Source organism: Equus przewalskii, chromosome 10 (assembly GCF_037783145.1).
Source record: "Equus przewalskii isolate Varuska chromosome 10, EquPr2, whole genome shotgun sequence".
NCBI lineage: Eukaryota > Metazoa > Chordata > Mammalia > Perissodactyla > Equidae > Equus > Equus przewalskii.
In genome coordinates, this window is record NC_091840.1 from 14,368,611 (window position 1) to 14,381,559 (window position 12,949).

Sequence of the window (12,949 nt, forward strand, 5' to 3'; positions counted from 1 at the left end):
CAGGATTGCAATTTCTTCTTCTTTTTTAAATCTTGGCATTAAAATTAGAATATGGATTGGCAAAGCAGTTAGAAGAATGAAATTAATGATTTTTTTTTAAAAGTCCCCTCTAGCCCTAACATACCATGACTCTGAATGAATAGGTGGAATTGATGGGGAGTGAGGGAGGCCTGTAGTTTCATGAGTGTGAACTCCGTCATGTTCTAGCAATAATGAACAGGAGGATAAAGAACCTCCCCACAGAGCGCTGCTGGGAGGTCTGGTACCCCAGAAGCAGCCACAGGGCAGTTCTGATCAGTAAATAAAAGGATATAAAATAAAGATCTTGAAGGATCTGTAGTTAATAAGAAGGCAGGAATGTCCTGCCAGGGGAGCTGTTAGCGAGTGTTGGGGACTTTTGAAGTGATGGAGAGAACTGGTCCAACGAAGCAGAGTGTCAGAGGCCCCTGTCTGTCGTCATGAAAATTGTCACCTCCTTGCTGCCATCCGCCTTGTGCCACAAGCTGTTTAAGTCAATATTTCTTCTTGGGAATTCTTTCAAAGTTTATACTTATGTCTCTCCTCTTCTGATCCTATTCGAGGAATGTGAATGGCGCCCGTTTTTGTGTTTTTCCCTCTCCAGGTTAACGCAGCTAGTATGGCTGAATTATGGTGCCAGAAGCTATTAGTGTAGAAAACCAGAGAATGCAGTCCTGCCCTGGGCAGCTCTGGGCAAGGAATTTTACTTTCATGGTGACTTCTTAGGCCCATGGGAAAGTGAGAGAAGGCGACCTCCTGGGGGGCGGCTCAGCCTCTGAAACTGGGAGCCAGAGCCAGCCCCATAGCGTGTGGCCATCGGGATGACGCAGAGAGGCATGTGAACGCAGCCGGCTGCTGCAGCTGGTGCACTTGACTCTGGGCAGCAAGTTCCCAGGAACCCGCAGGACACTGAGGACTGAGTGATGTAACCCAGATCTGCCAGATGTGGGAGCCAGCGTGAGTCATGCCGGACGATTCATTAAGAAACGTTTTCTGGGTCATCTGGGCAAGGAGCACTGGCTGCTTTCCCTGCCATCTGGAGTTGCAGACACTCAAGTCCACACACTAGGAATCCCCAAGTTCACTAACATCTGTCTAAAATTACACCCTGGTTCTCTGAGCTGACACGGTGCAGAACCCAGACTCTCTGATGGTCCCTGGCTTGTAATTTGTTAAAGGATTTCACCACTTTGGGTAATGGAGGGTGGGGTAAATCACTTTATAAAAATATACTTGGAAGTTGCTGTGAGGTTTCTATACATTCTACTAAGATTGGAAGTGGGATGAGATGTTGTGAGAAGCCAAAAACTCTGCTGGCATTGAGGTCAATGAAATGCCAGCACTTGTGGTCTTTTTTCTTAGATGTGTACAAGATGCCTCATGGTGAGTTACAAATGTATTTCCAAGAAGTTGTAAGGTGACTTTTAAAAAACTCTTGTGGTATATAACATACAACTAGACAAGTGCATGCATGCCTCGCTGGGTAAAATTTCACACCAAGGTAACTGTAGTGGGTTGATTGGTGGCCCCCCAAAAGAGATGTCCCCAGGAGCTTGTGAATATGATCTTATTTGGGAGGGGGTCTTTGGAGGTATAATTAAATGAGAGATCTTGAGATGAGATCATCGTGGACTACCTTGGTGGGCCCTAAATCCAATAGCAACTGTCCTTTTAAGAGACAGGTGAGGAGAGGATACAGAAGAAGAGACAGACACGGAGGAGAAGGCCATGTGAAGATGGACTCTCTCCAGAGAATGGAGAGATGGGACCACAAGGAACAGCTGGAGCCACCAGAAGCTAGAAGAGGCAAGGAATAGATTGTCCCTTAAAGCTTTCATAGGGAGCCTGGCCCTCCCGACGCTTGATTTCTGACCTCTGGTTTCCAGAACTGTGAGAGAATACATTTCTGTTGTGTTAAGCAGCCAAGTTCATAGTAATTTGGTATGGAAACTAAAATAATAACCAACACCCAGCTCAAGAAAGGATGTTACCAGAACCCCAGAAACCCCCTCATGCCTCACTGCTATCTTCACACCATCCCAGGATAGCCACTATCCTGACTTCTAACACCAAAGCCAGTTTTTATGCCCTTGGAACTGATTAAATGGAATCATGTAGTATGTAGTCTTCTGTGTCAGGCTTCTTCCACTCAACACTGTATTTGTGAGATGTGTCCACATTGTTGTGTGTTTGATCATTCTCATCGCTATATAGTGTCCCATGGTGTGAATATGCCATGATTTACTTATTCTTCTCCTTTTGGGGGCATTTGAGTAGCTTCTGTTTGGGCTATTACAAATAGTGCTGTTATGGATTCTGTTATGTATCCTTTGGTGAACATATATGTGCATTTTTGTTGGTTTTATTCTCAGGAGTTGAATTGTTGGGTCATAGGCTATCTGTATGTTCAGCTTTAGTATATATTGCAAAGTGATTTTCCAATTAATTTTTAAAATATCCAGTCATATTTCAATTCCTTTGTTAAATGGAGAATCCAATGGTGAATTCAATAACCATTCTTTAATGTGAATATTTTATAAAGTCCAAGCTTTGGACGTAGGATTTTCTAGGAGCAAGGCCCCTCTTTCTTAGATAGGAACTTTTCATTCACAATGAAGAATACTCCGTATTTCAGAAGCCCCATTGCAGCGCTGGGCAAGTGTTAGAGCACCCCAGCTTCTGGGAGTCAGAGAGGCTGGGCTACTGACTGTGAATTTTAAATGTTCTTAACCCATTACTCGAAAGATGAATGGCACAGCCGCTGTATCCTCCATCTCAAGTTTCAGAAGTAAATTTGCAGTCTTCTAAGAGCTCCAGTCTTAATTCTCCTTTCCAGCTTTCAAGTTCTGTCCTCTACAACTTAGGAAGCAACCACACGATATGCAGCATTTCTAAATATCCTGCTTTGATAAATGGGTGGAGAAGGTACTGATGCAGTGGAGCAAACTAGATTAAAATTCAGGATCCCCAGCTGTCTCAAGAGTAGGTCCTGCTTCTAATTGGCCTGATGCCCCTAAATCCTTGTGGAAATAGGAGATGGTGGTTTGACCTTGAAGTACTAAAATGGAGGTTGGAAAGAGGAGGAAGGTGTGGTGACAGCAACCCAGCCATCGTTGTAAAATCAGAGTCTTTGTTTTCCTATACAAAAGCAGTGCATCTTCCTTGTAGAATGAGTAAAATACGGATCCACTAGAAAATACCCGCAAACCTGACACCCATAGTTAGCTACTATTGAGTATATTTGCATATGCACTGCATGTATAAACTTTTCTTGCTATGCAAACACTTATATCTGCAGTCAACAAATATTTGTTGAATGCCTGCCACGTGCCGGCTCCTGGGCTATAGCATGAATACAACAGACAAAAGCCCCTGTCTGCATGGAGCTGACGTTCCAGTGGGAGCTTATAGACACAATACCTAATGCTGAAATGCGGTCACGGGACACACGTTTATTATCACCTGCTTTCTTCTACTAAACAGCACACTGAACCTCTTTCCATGGCGACGGATATTCTCTTACAACTTTTGTAGATTTATCAATGAACAAACCTGAACTAAACCCCTGTACTTAAGAATATTGCCCTTATTGGTAGATAGCCCTATCCCTAGGATCAATTTGATTTAATAGTAAATCAAAATTTGGAAAATAAAAGAGCCTTTGTCAGAGCAAGAGTTACCACTGGATGAAATTTGCCTGCGCGCCTTTTGTTATGCAACTTGTACTTTGGCATCTTCTAGAAAACAGCAGTCGTTGGTAGCTGCATAAGACATTTTTCATTTCTTGTGGGGTTTTTTGGGAAAGCTATATTCTAATTTATTTATTTTTCCAGTTTTAGTGAGATATAATTGGCCTGCAATACTGTATAAGTTTAAGGTGTACAGCATGATGATTTGACTTGTATATACTGTGAATATTTTCCATTTCTTAAGGAGTGGACTTTACCTCTTTCAGTCTCCTGAATTTCTAGGAGTGAATGTTTGCAGTGTATTCTACAGCTTATTAACTATGTAACACTCACTAAAGAAATTCTCAGTCTTGTTGGCATTGGAATCTCTAGACTAGCATTTCTCAAAGTTTGTTCCCAGGGAAAATTGATTTCCAGGATAAAAGAGTTCCGTGGGCAAATAAATTTGGGAAAGGCTGGGGTAAATAAGGTTACTATGTCCTGTGATAAATGATTTTGCAAAGCCTATACTGTGCCCATGGGCCTTGGGTCTGTCTAGAAAGATACTCATTTATTCGTTCAACTACTACTCATTGAGCATCCGCGTGCCAGGTGCTAGGGTTACAGTAGCGCACAGGACAGACAGGTCTCTATTTTCACATTCTAAGTGGTTGAAACAGCTGGTAAAAAGTAAATCTGTAAATTAAATAAATGAATAAGTAATTTCTTATGGTGATAAAAGCTGAAAAGGCAGTGAAACAAGATGACATGGTGGAGTCAGGAACAGAGTGTTCTCAAGCTTTTTTGGCCTGGGAACCCTTTTATCATTTTGTGAAATGTTGCTTTTGGTATATAACTGTAGTTTTGTGAATTTTAACCTTTTCTTTCTAGTTTTCTATTAGTCTTACTATTACTAAGTATGTTAAAAATAACTGCATCATGGTCCTCTGCTGTTTTAACACTACTAGTTCACTATTGGAAATGTGTATGTTTGATGCAATACTGATTCTCCTAGTGACCAGTAACAGCATTTGGCTGGAGTTAGACTCAGAGCTAGTGGCCATCGTCAGACAAGCTAATAGTTACAGCAGATGCTGTTGGTGCCCTGCCCTTCCTTCATCCTTACCACTTCAGTGCACAGTGGCCTGCCTTCCGACTTACAGCACCTGCATTTCTTTGCTTGAGGGTTTTCTAGCTTATAGGTCACTTTGCTGTCCATGAATCAATGCTTCCTGGGAGCAGCCCAACCAATGACTGGGTAAATCTAAGGGGTGTGTCTACATGGGTTTTGCAGGTTTCACCAGTGGGATTCAGCTCAGTTGCCGAGAATATGAATTGGCTTGAAACGTGCCATTTACTGCCTGTCTTCCCTTCCCGATATCACTTCCCCATTCCTTTCACCTCCCAAATAAAATCGCTTGCACTGCCATTCTTTTCTCAGCATCTGCTGCTGGGGGAGCCCACACTGAGTACTAGCCAATGTCAGAATCAAGTCTCTGACCTTGAAGTGCACTCCCAGTGATCTAGTCAGATAGATGACTGGTCATGTCACTTAGCTGGTCAAGACAAATGAGAAAGGAGAGGACAATCTAATGACGTATATCTACAGAATTCTTACAACATGAGGGGAAAAAACACTCAAATCTAGAGTAATGTGACACGTTTTCAGTGGCTGTCTTGACCAATGAATCAGGTGACTGCACATTGCATACTTGATATGTAATTAAATGTGAGTGAGCAGTTTGTAACTATGTATTAGTCAACATAAACTTGGCTTTAAGAAAGCCAGAATGATATCTTAGATGACAACTACTCACTTTCCATTTAGACATTTGATTTAACTGGAAAATCACATTTCTGATTTTTAAAAAATTAGTGGCTAAGTCTGGATTTTATCTCAGATTATTTTAGGTAACCTGAAGAACTAGACATTTCTCTTGCTTGGCATCCTGGTATGCCAAAATAATGGGGTAAAATAGAAGAAAGTTGACGTTATTACTAATGCTATAGACCCTAATAATTAGTCACATTTTCTTTCTTGAAAAGCAAAAATCTATCAAAAATAAAAATACTGAAAATTTATTTTTTACTTCCTAGGCCTCCAGGAAGTGCTCACAAAAGTTAGAACAGTTTATGGATTTGGTCTGCAAACTTGAACTTGTAAAGATAACTCTGATGGGGATAAAAGATTTCTCAACCTAGATGCTGACGTCTAAGTATTGTCAGCCGGATGGAATTCCAGAATATTGCACCCATTTTGATAATAAAATCACATTTAAATAACCTAACCTATTTTATAGTCTCATTTCTAGTGTTTCTGAAAAACTATCAGTTATTGTTTGTTGCTGTTCTTTAAATATTTCTCTGGTTCTCTCTTATTCTGGGCATATGAGAGAGCTGTGCTGCTGGTCCTCCGTGGCTGGGTGAGGCCATCTGACTAGTTCTGGTCAGTGAGCTATGAGAACAACATACTGTCACACTCAGCATTTGCTTGCTGGTGTGGGCCCTCCAGAGGTCTCTCTTCCCCTTTTGTGTGGTGACCAGCAGAGTCTGAGATGGTGACTGCTCTGTCACCCCACGTCCCTGAGTGACTAGGAGGATCAGAGCACCTCTGGTGATTTACATGAGCAAGAAGTCAACTTTGGCTATTTGGAGCCGTGGAGATCTTCGGGTTATTTGTTACCACAGCATAACTGGCCAATCCTGACTGATACAGCTATGGGCATAACAGATCCAGCAACTTATGAGGAGAGAACATTTAGCCAATTCTATTATGTTGTCAAGTGACATTAACAGAGAGGTTTGGTTGTTTATTTTTCAAACTGAAGACATATAATCAGCATCTAAAAGGTACTGTAGAAATAAATGTCTTTGGCTATGGGACGGTTTATGTGTATTTGGCCATCTTTGATTATTTTCCACTCCTTACACTTCGGATTTTGGAAATTCTGAAATACAAATGAATTTTTGATGTTACTGGGAATTGAATTCTGAGAAAACGTTGCAGGAATTATAGAGAGTACTTTTGGAGTAGTGCCAAGAATAATACTTGTCCTTAGAGGAAAAAAATGCCAGGGAGCACAACTTGAATTGGGAAAAAAAAAAGAACAAAATTTCAAAATCCCACCCCTCTAACAAACACTTTCGTGAGGGAGACATTTCTTCTTCCCTGTCATTTTTCGTCTTCATCTCCTCCTCCTATTTAACTACAGACTGTTTCCTGAGTCATCCTCCCATGTAAATTACGGATATGAAAATATTTTCAGTCCTCTAACTGCATAACCAAATATGCAGCTTTTTAACTAGTTACAAGAGGAACTAAGTCCCATTCATGGCTCTCTTTCAGTTGAGTCATATAAGGGCTACTGCTTGTCTTTGTAAAAACTGAGTTAGGTTTGTGTCTATTCGTGGCAAGTGTTACCCCAAGCTTGAGACCCAGCTCCCCTTGTTTCCTGTGGAATTATCGAGTCAACAGACACCTAGCATTTGGCTTCCACTCCCCTGAGATGCGTGGAACACGCTCACTATTCCCCCTGGTTGAATGTGTTAGGTGCAATCGGTCCTAGAAAGAATGTTTTCACTTCTGTCAGACTTCTCGAATGATTTTAACCCGGACTTACACATGGTGATTGAAAAGAGTTAGTGTTACCGCAGAAGCTTAGCACAATTACTTCTACTTAGAATACAGAAGAGAAGGTTGAGGGTGATCATTTCGAATGGATAAGCGGGTTTTTTAAATTCAAAAGTAATACACAAATAACCCATATATATTTAGAGTAAGAAGTCCTCTTTCAACCATCTCAATTTTGTTCTCTGCAGAGCTTACCACAATCAAAAATGTGCTGTTCAGGGGCTGGCCCGGTGGTGCAGCGGTTAAGTTCACACGTTCCGCTTCAGCGGCCCGGGGTTCCCCAGTTTGGATCCTGGGTGCGGACATGGCATCACTTGGCAAGCCATGGTGTGGCAGGCATCCCACATATAAAGTAGAGGAAGATGGGCACAGATGTTAGCTCAGGGCCAGTCTTCCTCAGCAAAAAGAGGAGGATCAGCAGCAATGTTAGCTCAGGGTTAATCTTCCTCAAAAAAAAAAAAGTGTTCTTCATCTTTTCAGACCTTATTCTGTGCATTTACAAACATGAGACTAAGTCTTACCTAGGTTTTTTTTTTTTTTAACATAAATGTACACATAAGATGCATAAACTGCTTTTTAAAAACTTAAATTCTAGTGGAAATCTCTCTGTGCAGGTACACTTATATCTACTACATTATTTTTTGCAGGAGCTCATTAAGTCGATGAACAAAAATGTAACCATTCCCTTAATGATGGACATTTAGGAAGTTCCAATTTTCTGCTGTTACAGATAAGAGAAATCTCTGTTTCCATAAACTCATTTGTCTGTTTGGTTTTTTATGTCTTCGTGCAAATGCATATTTTCCCACTATGGATTCCTAAGGTGGAATTACTCGTCCAAGATACATGCATCTTCAATCCTGATAGACATTGCCATCTTGCCTTTCCAAAAGCGGTACCATTTTATAGTCCTCCCAACAGTGTTCCAAATTTGAACGTCCTGTTTTTTCTCGGCTACTTCTATTTTCTTCTCTTCTGCCATATTTATTTGGTATCTATAGACTTGCCAGATAAAATATAGGATGCCTAGTTAAATTTGAGTTTCAGATAAACAACAAGTAATTTTTTTTAGTGTAAGTCTGCCCCAGATACTGCATGGGACATACTTATACTAAAAATTATTCTTTGTCTATCTGAAACTCAAGTTTAACTGGGTGTCCCATATTTTTGTTTGTTGACTCTGGCAGCTCTAGCTCACCTAATACTGGAGACTATACTTCTCCTCCCAAGGAGCTTCCCTCCTAGTGATGGAGAAAGACGGCTGGGAATCTCTCTCTGCTTTGCTTATGGTTGCCAGAGAGATCTTTCTAACAAGATGTCAAGCTCTCTTTATAAAGGTGAGACTTCTCTTTATAAAGGTGAGACTGGTCTGTCTGCCTGCTGGGTGCCAGGCTCACTTCCCCACCACCAACAGTCATGTGCTCTTCAGCCCATACATCTTCCCCACTCTCATCTCTCTCTCTTTTTAATTGTGAAAAACACATAACATGAATGTAACCTCTTAATTTTTTTGTACACAGTACAGTATTGTTAACTTTGCGTACATTGTCGTACAACAGATCTCTAGAACTTTTTCATCTTGCATTAGTGAAACTCTTTACTCGTTGAACAACTTCCCATTGCCTTGGCCAACCTGGCAACCACTATTCTACTTTCTGTTTCTCTGAGTTTGATTACTTTAGGTTCCTTATATAAGTGGAATTATGCACGGTTTGTCTATTTTATGATTGGCTTATTTCACTTAGCATAATGTCCTCAAGGTTCATCCACATGGCAGCATATGGCAGAATTTCTTTCCTTTTTAAGGCTGAATAACATTCCATTGTATGTATATACCACATTTTCTTTGTCCATCCATTGATGGACAGGTACTTCCGTATCTTAGCTATGGTGAGTAATGCTGCAATGGACATGGGTGTCGAATATCTCTTTGAGATTGTATTTTCAATTCTTTTGGATGTATACCCAGGAAATAAGATTGCTGGATCAGATGATAGTTCTGTTTTCTATTTTTGTAGGAACCTCTCCTTCCTACTGTTTTCTATGGCAGCGGTACCATTTTCATTCCCATCACTGTGCGCAAGGGTTCCAGTTGCTCCACATCCTCACCAACACTTATTTTCTGTTTTTTTTTTTATAGTAGCCATCCTACTGGGTGTGATGTCTCACTGGTGCTTTTGCTTTGCATTTCTCTAATGATATGTGATATTCAGCATCTTTTCTCCCTCTTTTACTTTTATGTTGTCAAGATTCTGGATAAACAAATATGGCATATCTGTACAATGGAATATTATTTGGCCATAAAAAGGTATGAAGTACTGATACATGCTACAAGATGGGTGAACCGTGAAAATGTCCTAAGTGAAAGAAGCCAGACACAAAAGGTCACATATTGTGTGATTCCATTTATATTAAATGTCCAGAATAGGCAAACCACTAGAAACAGAAAACTGATTTGTGGTTGTCAGAGGCAAGGGGAAATGGGAATTAATTGCTTATGGGTAGGGAGCTTCTTTTTGGAGTGACAAAAATGTCCTGAAATTAGATAGTGGTCATGGCTGCACAACCTTGTGTATATACCAAAAACTACTGAATTTTATACTTTAAAAGGGTGAGTTTTATGGTCTGTGAAAAAACTCAGCAGTTATGTTGCATTCTCTCATCCTATTGTCTTTAGGTTGTTTCTAAAAGTTGAACACCAGTAAACAATATATATGCGATTATTGCTGTGTAAACTTTGCTCACTGCAGGTCCCGGTGCTAGGATTATATTATCTTCGGTATGGGATCAATATCAAAGCCATAGACCACCTAAAAGACAATATTCCATGCATCAAGGTTCAAATGAATTCTCTTTGCTGATGTAGCTTCAACTACAGCTTTTTTTGTTTTCCCGGAGTTTGTATTTATCTTCCTTTTTCATACGCACAAAAAAAAAATGTGTTTTCATCATCAACTGCAATTAACATGCTTTTGGTTGCATGTCAATCACTTCTCAGAGCTGTCATCATCTTGTTCCAACCCACCAGTCACTGTCCCCTCCCTTTCACTCCTTTGGCTCAACAGTTTATGGAATTTCTTGTCTTCCTCTTTTTTTGTTTTATTCCTTATTTTGCAGTCTCTTGAGTGGGTAGACTCTCTTGGAACTTCCACATGAGAAAAAGTATGGGAGAAGTAAACTTTCTGAATCCTAGCATACCTGGAAATATCTTCATTTTGGTCTTCTGCTTTGCCTGTGCCTCAGTTTCCTCGTCTGAACAATGGGGATGATCATAATCGCACCTACTTCGTGGAGTTATTAATGGAGATTAAATGAGTTAGTGTGTGAAAAGTTGTTAGACCCTCTTTGGTACATAATAACTTTGTTCAGTGAACATTAGCATTAATGTTGTGATTGAAGCACATTAGAGACACCGTCGTACTCGGCACTCTGAAAACATTGTATGGACTAACAGTGAAGTAATAAGATGCAAGTTTGTGTGATTAAGTAAACAATTCTATTATCATAGTTGCGCCATAGGCTTATGAATTATTCCTTAGTGCTTTTCTTCTCTGCTTTCAGAAAGTCATAATCAGTGTTTCAGGACTTAGTTGTGCTTTTTTCTTCTTTTGGGTCACTGGGCTGTTCTCAGCTCCCCTGATTTTTAGTGAAGCACAGTCATTTCCAGGAAATGGATTTCAATTGTAATGCAAATTTGGTTTAGAGGTATGAAAGCAGTGCTGGAGAGTAGCAACGCAAGCTGCTTGAAGAGGATTGCAAATTTAGGATATTGAAGATTTAAGGAGCAGTTTGGCCCAAGTACAAAAGCAGAAAAACATAAAACCATCAGCCTGATCACTCTGCCGTGGCTGCTTGGAACACTGTGTTGAAGAGGATTCCAGGCGGCATTTAGGCTGTTGACAGTGAGTGATGTCTGCCATGGGGTGGTAGTGGCATGTGTCATTCCTGGCCTCACCATAACCCTTTCTCATGAAGGACAGTACAAGGTGTCATTAAGAGGCGCTGACAGGGAGACTGGATCTAGTCTTGGGTACTCAGGGAAGGTGTGTGGGGAAGTCTGAGTGGGCTTAGTACAATGATGTTAATTAGGCAAAGGGAAGGGGGTTGAGAGAACTGGAAGCGCACAGGCTCCTAAGAGTTGGGGAGTAGGGCAGTGTATCTGAGGCACAAAACTAAAGGAGAGGAGGGCACATGGGGGAGCTGAAGGGGGAGGCACCATCAGTCAGGGCATCCATCGTGGGCTGTGCTGAAGGCTAGGGCTTCATTCCAAGAGCAGTTGAAGGGATTTGTCTCGGGAAGCGACAAAAACACACCTTTCGTGAGGAGAAAGGAACAAAGAGGGACAGGAGTGGATTTAGGCACTCCTCTTCTGAAGCTATTGTAGGGCCATAGGGAAGTGGTTGTATGTTAGACCAGGGCGACAGCTGTCGGATGGACAGGTGGAGGTGAGAGTTAACTGAGAAATAAACCTAAAGGCTGTGCGGAGGAGTGGGATAGGGAGGCATCAAAGATGACAACTCTTGGATTTCCCACTTGTAGAACAGGGTGAAAGGTGGTAGGAACTGGGAGAAATCATATCACTTACTGAACCGCTTCATCTCACAAATGAGTGTACCAAAGCTTAGCAAAGCTAAGGGACTCTGGTTCACAGAGCGGGCAATAGCATCCTGGTGGCTGGCCCTGTCTTGAAGGGAAAAGGAGGCCACGTTGCCCAGTCACCATCTCGCACTATGGGTAACTTCTTTGCAGCCCTGGTATTTTCTCCAACCTTCCAGGAGATTGTGGAACATCCTTTCCCAAAGGAATAGAACCACTCTACCACTCTATTGAACATAAGTTGTTTTCATTTTCTTTTGTATCTGCCTTGAAGTCTAGAGCAAATGAAAACATGACAACACTATATAAACAAAACACAAAAAAAGCCATTCGGATTTTCCTGTTTTCTCAGGTAGGTGCAAAACGGCTCTTATCTGTAGCAGCTGAAAAGACAGAGACACAAAGTAATTGCTTTGCTATTCCAGGAACAGGCAGCCACACATGCAAAACTATTGAAGAACAAGTTTTCAACCTTCTGCTGAAAAGCTCTAAGGAAATGGCTGAAATCTCTCTAGAACCCATTCCTCCTCAGGGCAAAGGGAAGACTTGAAAAATGTGTTTTAACAAAGCAATGCTTATGATATTTGTAACTTGAGTCATCTTTTTTTTTGGTCAGTCTAGCTAAAGGTTTGTCAATTTTTTGATCTTTTCAAAGCACCAACTTTTGGTTTCATTGATTTTCTCTCTGCTTTTTCTATTCTCTATTCCATTAATTTCCACTCTAATCTTTATCATTTCCTTCTTTCAGCTTGCTTTATGTTTTGTTTGCTCTTCTTCCAATGTCTTCAAGTGGAAGGTCATTGATTTGAGATCTTTCTTTTTCTTTTTTAATAAACTCCTTTACGGCTATATATTTCCCTTTAGGCACTGCTTTGGCTGCATCCCATAAGTTTTGGTATGTTGTGTCTTCATTTTTATTCCTCTAATGTATTTACTAATTTCCCTTGTGACTTCTTTGATCCATTGGTTATTTAACAGTGAGTTGTTTAATTTCCACATATTTGTGAATTTCTCAAATTTCTAATTTTATTCCCTT

General features: G+C 40.8%; 1 protein-coding gene and 1 long non-coding RNA gene across 2 annotated transcripts in view; both read left to right on the forward strand.

Annotated features, from left to right (window-relative positions):
• The window catches only part of PITPNC1 (phosphatidylinositol transfer protein cytoplasmic 1), a 235,275-nt gene that overhangs the window by 78,122 nt on the left and 144,204 nt on the right, over positions 1–12,949 (forward strand). The window lies entirely within an intron of this gene.
• LOC139074015 (uncharacterized) overlaps positions 1–12,949 on the forward strand; it is a 107,673-nt gene that overhangs the window by 76,997 nt on the left and 17,727 nt on the right. The window contains exon 2 of the long non-coding RNA XR_011523294.1: positions 1–12,949. This exon is cut by the window's left edge and continues 69,937 nt beyond it; it is cut by the window's right edge and continues 17,727 nt beyond it. This is a non-coding gene — a long non-coding RNA (uncharacterized lncRNA).